This window comes from Humulus lupulus, chromosome 5 (genome assembly GCF_963169125.1).
Source record: "Humulus lupulus chromosome 5, drHumLupu1.1, whole genome shotgun sequence".
NCBI lineage: Eukaryota > Viridiplantae > Streptophyta > Magnoliopsida > Rosales > Cannabaceae > Humulus > Humulus lupulus.
Window position 1 is genome coordinate 87710068 of NC_084797.1, and position 9149 is coordinate 87719216.

General features: G+C 38.5%; 1 pseudogene; it reads right to left on the reverse strand.

Moving 5' to 3' along the window:
- Nucleotides 1-370: 370 nt before the first annotated feature.
- On the reverse strand, nucleotides 371-8006 carry LOC133779283 (uncharacterized; annotated as a pseudogene).
- Nucleotides 8007-9149: the final 1143 nt, after the last annotated feature.

A 9149-nucleotide genomic window follows, 5' to 3' on the forward strand; every position in this document is an offset into this window, starting at 1 on the left:
TGATAAGTTCAAAAGTTTCTTCAAGAACTCAAGAAGAAATAAACTCACAATTTCATTCAACATAATCTGCCTTTTTCACATTGTTTTGGCAGTCCTTATAAGGACGAAAATTACATGAAAACAAGACCCTTGGTCTTCCTAATGAAACCCGAAATAAAAGACAAGCCTTTTGTCTTCCTCATGAAAACCGAAAATTAAAGACAAAAGGACTATTGGACTCACACAAGTCAAATGTTTGACTTATCACAAAATAAACAAAGACTAAAAAACGTGACTAAAAATAAAAAGACTCATTAAGCTCCTAAACTCAGTCAACTTTGATGAGTAAGACAAGTCTTTGTTCTCCTTCAATGTTGACCACGGTCTCCTCTTGTTTTAGGACTTTGTGGACTAGGCTGTTAAGTTCTTCCTTGAATCTCTTGGCTCGTGCCCTCGTCACTGGACCAACTGGAACTTGACTTGATACTTGGGTCTTGGTGTCCTCATCATTCCCCCCCTCTTTAGAAGGATTTGACCTCAAATCGTCACCTGCATCAAAAGGACTCAAATCAGAAACATTAAAAGTAGCACTAACATTATACTCACCTGGTAAATCGAGTCTGTAGGCATTGTCATTGATCCTTTCAAGTACTTGAAATGGACCATCTCCTCGAGGTAGCAATTTTGAACGCCTTTGTGTTGGGAATCGCTCTTTCCTCATGTGTAACCATACCCAATCACCGGGCTCAAAAACCTGCTTATGACGACCCTTGTTAGCTTGCTTAATGTATTGTTCAGTCCTTCTCTCTATGTTGAGTCGCGCCCTCTCATGGATTTTCTTCACAAATTCTGCCTTCTTCTCGCCATCTAAATTCAAATGCTCAGAAACAGGTAAAGGTGATAAATCCAAAGGAGTTAGAGGATTAAAACCATAAACAATTTCAAATGGTGAAAATTTAGTAGCAGAATGCATTGAACGATTATAAGCAAACTCAACATGTGGCAAACAATCTTCCCAAGTCTTAATATTTTTACTTATGATAGCCCTCAACAAGGTGGATAGGGTCCTATTAACTACTTCTGTTTGACCATCGGTTTGAGGGTGACAAGTAGTAGAAAATAATAGTTTTGTCCCAAGTTTTCCCCACAATGTTTTCCAAAAATAGCTTAAGAACTTGGCATCCCTATCTGATACAATTGTTCTAGGCATACCATGTAATCTCACAATCTCCCTAAAGAACAAATCTGCAACGTTAGAGGCATCATCAGTTTTATGACAAGGAATAAAATGAGCCATCTTAGAGAATCTGTCTACAACCACAAAGATTGAATCCCTCCCACGCTTACTTCTAGGTAAACCCAACACAAAATCCATTGAAATGTCAACCCATGGTGAACTAGGGATAGGTAGGGGTGTGTAAAGGCCATTTGGCTGAACTCTTGATTTAGCTTGCCTACAAGTGACACACCTACCACAAATTCGCTCAACATCTCGTTTCATGTGGGGCCAAAAGAAGTGCTCTTGCAACATAGCTAGGGTCTTAGCAACTCCAAAATGTCCCATCAACCCTCCCCCGTGGGACTCTCTAACTAGCAAATCTCTCAAAGAACAATTAGGTACACACAACCTATGCTCCCTAAACAAGAAACCCTCATGCCTATAAAATTTTCCTTCAGCAGATTTTTCACAAACACCATAAATTTCCCCAAAATCATGGTCAGCAGAATACAGCTCCTTTATGTGTTCAAACCCAAGTAATTTAGCATCAAGAGTGGAGATTAGGGCATACCTGCGAGAAAGGGCATCAGCAACCACATTCTCCTTACCTTGTTTATAGCGAATGACATAAGGAAATGTCTCAATGAACTCAACCCATCTTGCATGTCTCTTGTTGAGCTTGTGTTGGCCTTTCAAATGTTTCAAGGATTCATGATCTGTGCGAATCACAAACTCCTTTGGCCACAAATAGTGCTGCCATGTTTCTAAAGCATGCACTAGTGCATACAATTCTTTGTCATAGGTGGGGTAATTGAGGGCAGCCCCACTTAGCTTTTCGCTAAAGTATGCAAGTGGTCTCCCATCCTGCATAAGAACAGCGCCAATACCTATTCCAGAAGCATCACATTCAACTTCAAAAGTGTTAGAAAAGTTAGGCAAAGCAAGTAAAGGAGCATGAGTAAGCTTGTATTTCAGTAGCTGAAATGCCTCCTCTTGAGCTTCGCCCCATTTAAATATCACATTCTTTTTGATAACTTCTGTAAGTGGTGCGGCGATGGTGCTAAAATTTTTCACAAACCTCCTGTAGAAGCTAGCAAGTCCATGAAAACTTCTAACATTACCTATAGTTGTAGGGGTCGGCCACTCTTGGATGGCTTTGATCTTTTCTTCATCCACCTGAATACCTGTAGCACTTACAACAAAGCCTAGGAAAACAAGCTTATCGGTGCAGAAAGTACACTTACTGAGGTTAGCATATAAACTCTGTTTCCTAAGAACATCCAAAACAGAATGCAAATGCAAAACATGGTCATGCAAATTCTTACTATAAATAAGAATATCATCAAAATACACAACCACAAATTTTCCAATGAAAGCACGCAATACATGATTCATTAAGCGCATGAAAGTGCTAGGTGCATTAGTTAGTCCAAAAGGCATGACTAACCACTCATACAATCCATGTTTAGTTTTAAAAGCAGTTTTCCACTCATCCCCTTCTTTCATACGTATCTGATGATACCCACTTTTAAGATCAATTTTGGAAAACACACAAGAACCATGCAATTCATCTAACATGTCATCTAAACGAGGAATGGGATGTCGATATTTTACCGTTATATTGTTGATGGCTCGACAGTCAACACACATCCTCCATGTTCCATCCTTCTTGGGAACTAGAATCACTGGAACAGCACAAGGGCTCATGCTTTCTCTCACATGCCCTTTCTCCATCAATTCTTCAATTTGCCTTTGCAATTCCTTTGTTTCATCAGGATTACTTCTGTAGGCTGGTCGGTTTGGGATGGAAGCACCTGGAACAAAATCAATTTGATGTTCTATTCCTCGAACAGGTGGCAATCCATGTGGTACTTTCTCAGGAAACACATCCTCAAATTCCTGCAAAATAGACACAACAACACTTGGCAGCGAAGAATCAAGTTGGTTAGTATTTAAAAGAGCCTCCTTATACATGAGTAAAATCATGGGCTGTTTTGTACACAATGCTCTCTTAACCTCACTTTTTTTTGCATAAAAATTATTTTGTTTTCTCTCACTTGATTCCACACTTTTCTCTCTTTGTCTCTCTTTTTCCTTACTCTCATTCATCTTTTCACTCTCTTTGTGCTCACTCATTTTCTTTTTGTCACTCAATTTTTGCAACCTCACTTGATCTTCATACACTTGCTTTGGTGTCAAAGGCGCTAGAGTGATTGTTCGTTGACGGAATGTGAATGAATACTTGTTGGTGAAGCCGTCATGCTGCACCCGCCGATCAAATTGCCAAGGCCTTCCTAGAAGGAGGTGTCCAGCTTGCATGGGAACCACATCACACAACACCTCATCTTCATACTTGCCAATTCGAAATGAGACTAGCACCTGTTTTGTAACCCTCACTTCACCACTATCATTCAGCCATTGCAATTTGTATGGACAAGGATGCCTAAGCGTTGTAAGCCCCAGTTTGGCAACCATGGAGGCACTAGCAACATTAGTACAACTACCTCCATCAATAATGACACTACATACCTTGTCTCTCACATGACAACGAGTGTGAAAGATGTTCTCTCGCTGCACCTCTTCTTCCTCTTCTTTTGCTTGCAAATTCAGGACTCGCCTTGTGACTAGTGCAAGCATCTCACCAGATTTTGGTCCATACTCATTGTCAGAAGCATCTTCCAAAGGTGGCATGTTAGCAAGATCATCTTCATCTTCAGAATCTATCTCTCCACTTTCTCGAATCACCATGACTCTCTTGTTTGGACACTGGCTAGCTATGTGTCCTCGCCCCTGACATTTGAAACACCTTATCTCACTAGAATGAGACTTAGTAGGAGTTGTTTTACCTTGAGGTGGTGTGGCTGTGGTGGCTGGTTTTGGTGTAGATGATGAAGTGGGTTGGTCTTCTTTCTTTGGATAGTTCGACCTCCAAGGTGTTGTACTTGGATTGTGTGGGCTCGGTCTTGACCTCGAACTTGAACTACCCTTCTTGAGCTGCCTCTCCACTTTGATTGCCATATGAACCAAATCCTCCAATTCCACATAATGGTGTAGCTCGATTGGGTCAGCAATCTCTCGGTTCAACCCATTCAAAAACCTTGCCATGGTTGCCTCCCGATCCTCTTCAACATTGGCTCTAATCATAGCCATCTCCATCTCCTTGTAATACTCATCAACACTCTTGGAACCTTGACGAAGGCCCTGCAACTTAAGGTATAGATCTCGATAATAATGAGGTGGTACAAACCGTCGCCTCATCACCCTCTTCATTGCCTCCCATGTGTCAATAGGACGATCTCCACTCCGCCTCCTGTTGATGCACAACTGATCCCACCAAACAATAGCATAATCAGTAAACTCAATGGCAGCTAGTTTTACCTTCTTCATGTCGGAGTAGTTGTGACAATCAAAAACTAACTCCATCTTCTTTTCCCACTCAAGGTATGCCTCAGGATCGCTCTTCCCCTGAAATGCTGGAATTCTCATCTTTATATTTCCTAAATAATCATCTACCTGGTTCCTAGCTTCTCTATCCCGACCATACCTCCTATGGTTACCCGTCGACATCCTATCAAACTCATCATCAGAAACTAACCCTTCAAATCCCCTTCATTCTCATCCTCCCTTTGGTACATCCTATTCCTCCGTGGCCTCCGTTGTGTTCCCTCTTCTACCCTATCCAACCTCTCATGTATCTGCTCACACTCCGCCCTCATCATCCTTCGCATCTCCCCTATTAATGCTTGCATTTGTAGATTCGGAACCTCAGGTGGCGGATTATCATTGCTTGCATCTTTCTCTGGATTTTGTGACATGATAGAGAATCTGCAAAACAATAAGGTTAGACAATTATAGAAAGGACCTCGCTGCACTCCCTCACGTGTTTCACTCAAAGAAAATGGTCACTTAAGTACACTCGTGTTTGCACTCAATGATGGCTTTTACCCTCAAATAAGCTCACCCCTCTGCCTTTTTCCACTCTATTTCCTTCTTTAAGCTCTTTGAAAACTAATGAAACGGTAATATGGAGTATTCAAGTAGCAAATCCAACCAAACAACCAAACGAACACCGACGAAAACAGGTGAAAATGACGAAAAAATGAGGATTTTTGGAACACTTGTGTGGGGTTTTGGCCAAAAGGCCTCTAGACCATAAGGAACAAGAATAGAACAAAAAATTTTAAGAGAGCTTTCCAGACTTTTTTTTTTTTTTTTTTTAGAGTTCGGATCCTCTTGGTTTTCTTCTTCTTTCTTTTCTTTCTTTCTTCTTTTCTTTGATTTCTCAAATGCAGATGCAAGGAACGAATTTGAAAGCAAAAATGAATCGGTTTTCACAAGAGAAACAATGGAGACTCAAAAAGAAAAGAGAAACAATGCAGATTCAGATTTCACAAAAAGAAAAGAGAAAACCCAACCCACTTTCGGATTTAACAATAAGAATAAGTGAAACTCAATCCCAACTCAGATTTCACCATAAGAACAAGATAAAACCCAATCTCAATTCAGATTTCACTACAAGAACAAGAGAAAACTCAATCCCAATTACAGAAACCAATATTCCCAAAATCCAATCTGTGATTCAAACAATAAGATCAAAACCAAAATAATTGGTGGCACTATAACAGTCTCGGATTCCACAACAAATAAAGGAACCAATTGAAACCAGGGACACAATTGAAACAAGGGAATTATCAATACCAATTTCGGATTTCACAACAAGAACAAGAGAAAACTCAAGGCAAAATTCGGATTTCAAAACAAAACAGCACTAGAAACTCAATGAAAATTCAGATTCTACAATTAGAACAAGAGAAAAAAAAACTCAAAGCCCTAATTCACGATTTCAACAAGCTCTAGAATAGTTTCTGATTTCACAACAAACAATTGGAACAAGAATATTAAGAACACAATTTGAACAAAGAAATAATCTGGAATAAAGAGATTAACTATAATGGTTTCGGATTTTTAGAAGGAAAACAAGAACAAAGACTAAGAAAATCAAGAACACGAATAGATAGATTTTTTTTTTTTTTTTATTTCAGAAACCCTAAAATTGAAATACGAATAGAATAGCAAACACAAATGAAAAAAAAAAGGATAGGCCAAACCGGATGATCCTAAGCTCTGATACCAACTGATACGAACCACGCCAACAAGTGTGACGAAACCCGACACCAAATATGGAACAGCCACCAAGAACACACGAGATTGGAATGGAACCGCGACCCAATGCTTAGCCAAGCACGAACCTTGGTATGAGGAAGACGCCACAAACGGGGATGGAATCCGTTTGATAAGTCAGGATGAACGCCACAAGGAATCTCCTTGATAAGTTCAAAAGTTTCTTCAAGAACTCAAGAAGAAATAAACTCACAATTTCATTCAACATAATCTGCCTTTTTCACATTGTTTTGGCAGTCCTTATAAGGACGAAAATTACATGAAAACAAGACTCTTGGTCTTCCTAATGAAACCCGAAATAAAAGACAAGCCTTTTGTCTTCCTCATGAAAACCGAAAATTAAAGACAAAAGGACTATTGGACTCACACAAGTCAAATGTTTGACTTATCACAAATTAAACAAAGACTAAAAAACGTGACTAAAAATAAAAAGACTCATTAAGCTCCTAAACTCAGTCAACTTTGATGAGTAAGACAAGTCTTTGTTCTCCTTCAATGTTGACCACGGTCTCCTCTTGTTTTAGGACTTTGTGGAATAGGCTGTTAAGTTCTTCCTTGAATCTCTTGGCTCGTGCCCTCGTCACTGGACCAACTGGAACTTGACTTGATACTTGGGTCTTGGTGTCCTCATCAGTTTTTCCCTTAGAGTGGCTAGCAGTTGTTTATACCCTGAATTTTTTTGTAAATTGTCAATGTTATTTCTTTTGGGATCCCATGTACAAAATGTTTATTTATATGAGATGTGTCTTTTATGCCTAAAACCTTTTAACCCTAGTTCACTAATGGTCTTAGCGACACGTTTTCAACTAATTGGATTGATTAGCAAGTCTTGCACCTTTATAACACATAGTGTAACAGTCTTGGCTACCCAAGGCATTACACTCAATTAGTTGCAAAGGGTTATACCCAAAGAGAAGGCGTGGGCTATGAGGAAACATTTATTCTGGTAGCCATGCTCAAGTCCATTTGCATCCTCCTATCCCTTGCAGCCGCTCTCGACTATGAGGTCTGGCAAATGGATGTCAAGACAAATTTTCTTAATGGAAAGCTTGACGAAGTCATTTTTATGGATCAACCAGAAGGATTTAAAGTAGTTGGACAAGAAGGAAAAGTTTGCAAGTTGAATAGGTCTATTTATGGACTTAAGCAAGCTTCTCAAGCCTGGAACCTTAGGTTTGATGAAATAATCAAAACCTATGGCTTTAAAAAAAATATTGATGAGCCTTGTGTTTACCAACTGAAGGCAAATCAAATAGTGGTATTCTTGGTTCTTTATGTAGATGATATCTTACTCATTGGAAATAATGTTAAGAAATTTTCAGATGTGAAGAATTGGTTGAACACTCAATTCCAGATGAGGGATTTGGGTGAAGCAAGTTATGTTTTAGGTATCTAGATAATTAGGGATAGAAAGAATCTAGACTCTTAGCTCTATCTCAAGAAAATTACATTGATAAAGTGCTTGGACGTTTCTCAATGACAAATTCCAAGACAGGATGTTTACCGTCTCGCTATGGAATTCATCTTTCAAAGAAGCAGTCTCCCTAGACTCTTGAAGAGGAAGATGCAATGAGAAAAGTTCCTTACGCATCTGCATTTGGAAGTGTGATGTATGTTGAATTACCATGATATTAGCTGTGATATTAGCAGTAATTCTAGGATTAAGTTCTTGGGTGATTCTTTCCTATTTTAGGAATGAATAGTTGTAAGTGAGTCAATGAAATTAGTTGAAAAGAGAATTATGGGTTGTAATTATAGCATGAAAATCCTATATGTAGTGTATAGCATGAAAATCCTATATGTAGTGGCTTTGTAAAACATAAAAATCAATAAAAAAAAGGGTTATCATTTCATCGTTAAGATGGTATCAGAGCCAAACCAAAATTGATAAAAAAAAAAAATCTTGATCAGAGAGCTTTTCATAATTACACATGTTGTGGTCCTCTGTTGTCACGCTTCAACCACTACCATCATATCCAAAGTGGTGATATCATTCTATTATCACTATTATATATATATATTTCTTTGATCAAACTTGTTATTTGGGCCCATTTGTCATATTTTTTTTATTTTTTTGTTTTTTTTTTGTTTCTTTTCTGGTCAATATTCTTGGTATTATTCAATAAGATAAAATGTTTGACAAGAATAGTGAAACAATTAGTGAAAAAAATAGTGAACCTTCGGGAATAAAATCTGTTCCCGCATTTGTTCAGTCTGAAAGCGTGTTCAATGCAGGAATCACTCTAACAGAATCAAATTATGATGTGTGGTCTCAGATTATGGAGATGCACATCACTGAAAGAGAGAAATTATCCTACATCTGTGGGAAGAAAGAACCTCCTGCGGAATCAGATGATGGTTGTTATGACAAATGACAAGCTGAGAATCAAAAAGTCAAGAGATGGTTGCTAATGTCAATGTCTCCAGATGAAACGCTATGCATATTTATCCACTACTCGTGACATTTAGAGTGCTCTAGCCAAAGCATTTTCTGATGACAGTGATGAATTACAGGTTTTTTCTTTGAATAAAAAAGCCTTTGCTGCAAAACAAAATGGCAGACAACTCTCTGTATATTATGGAGAGTTAATAGAAATATTCCAAGAACTTGATCATCGTGACAAAATCATTATGAAGCATCCTGATGATGTTCATGCATATAAGAAGTCGATTGATCGTCTTCGAGTACATATTTTTCTTGTTGGATTAGATGGCAATTTTGAACAGATTTGTAGAGAAATTCTACGAAGAGATTCTATTCCTGATATAG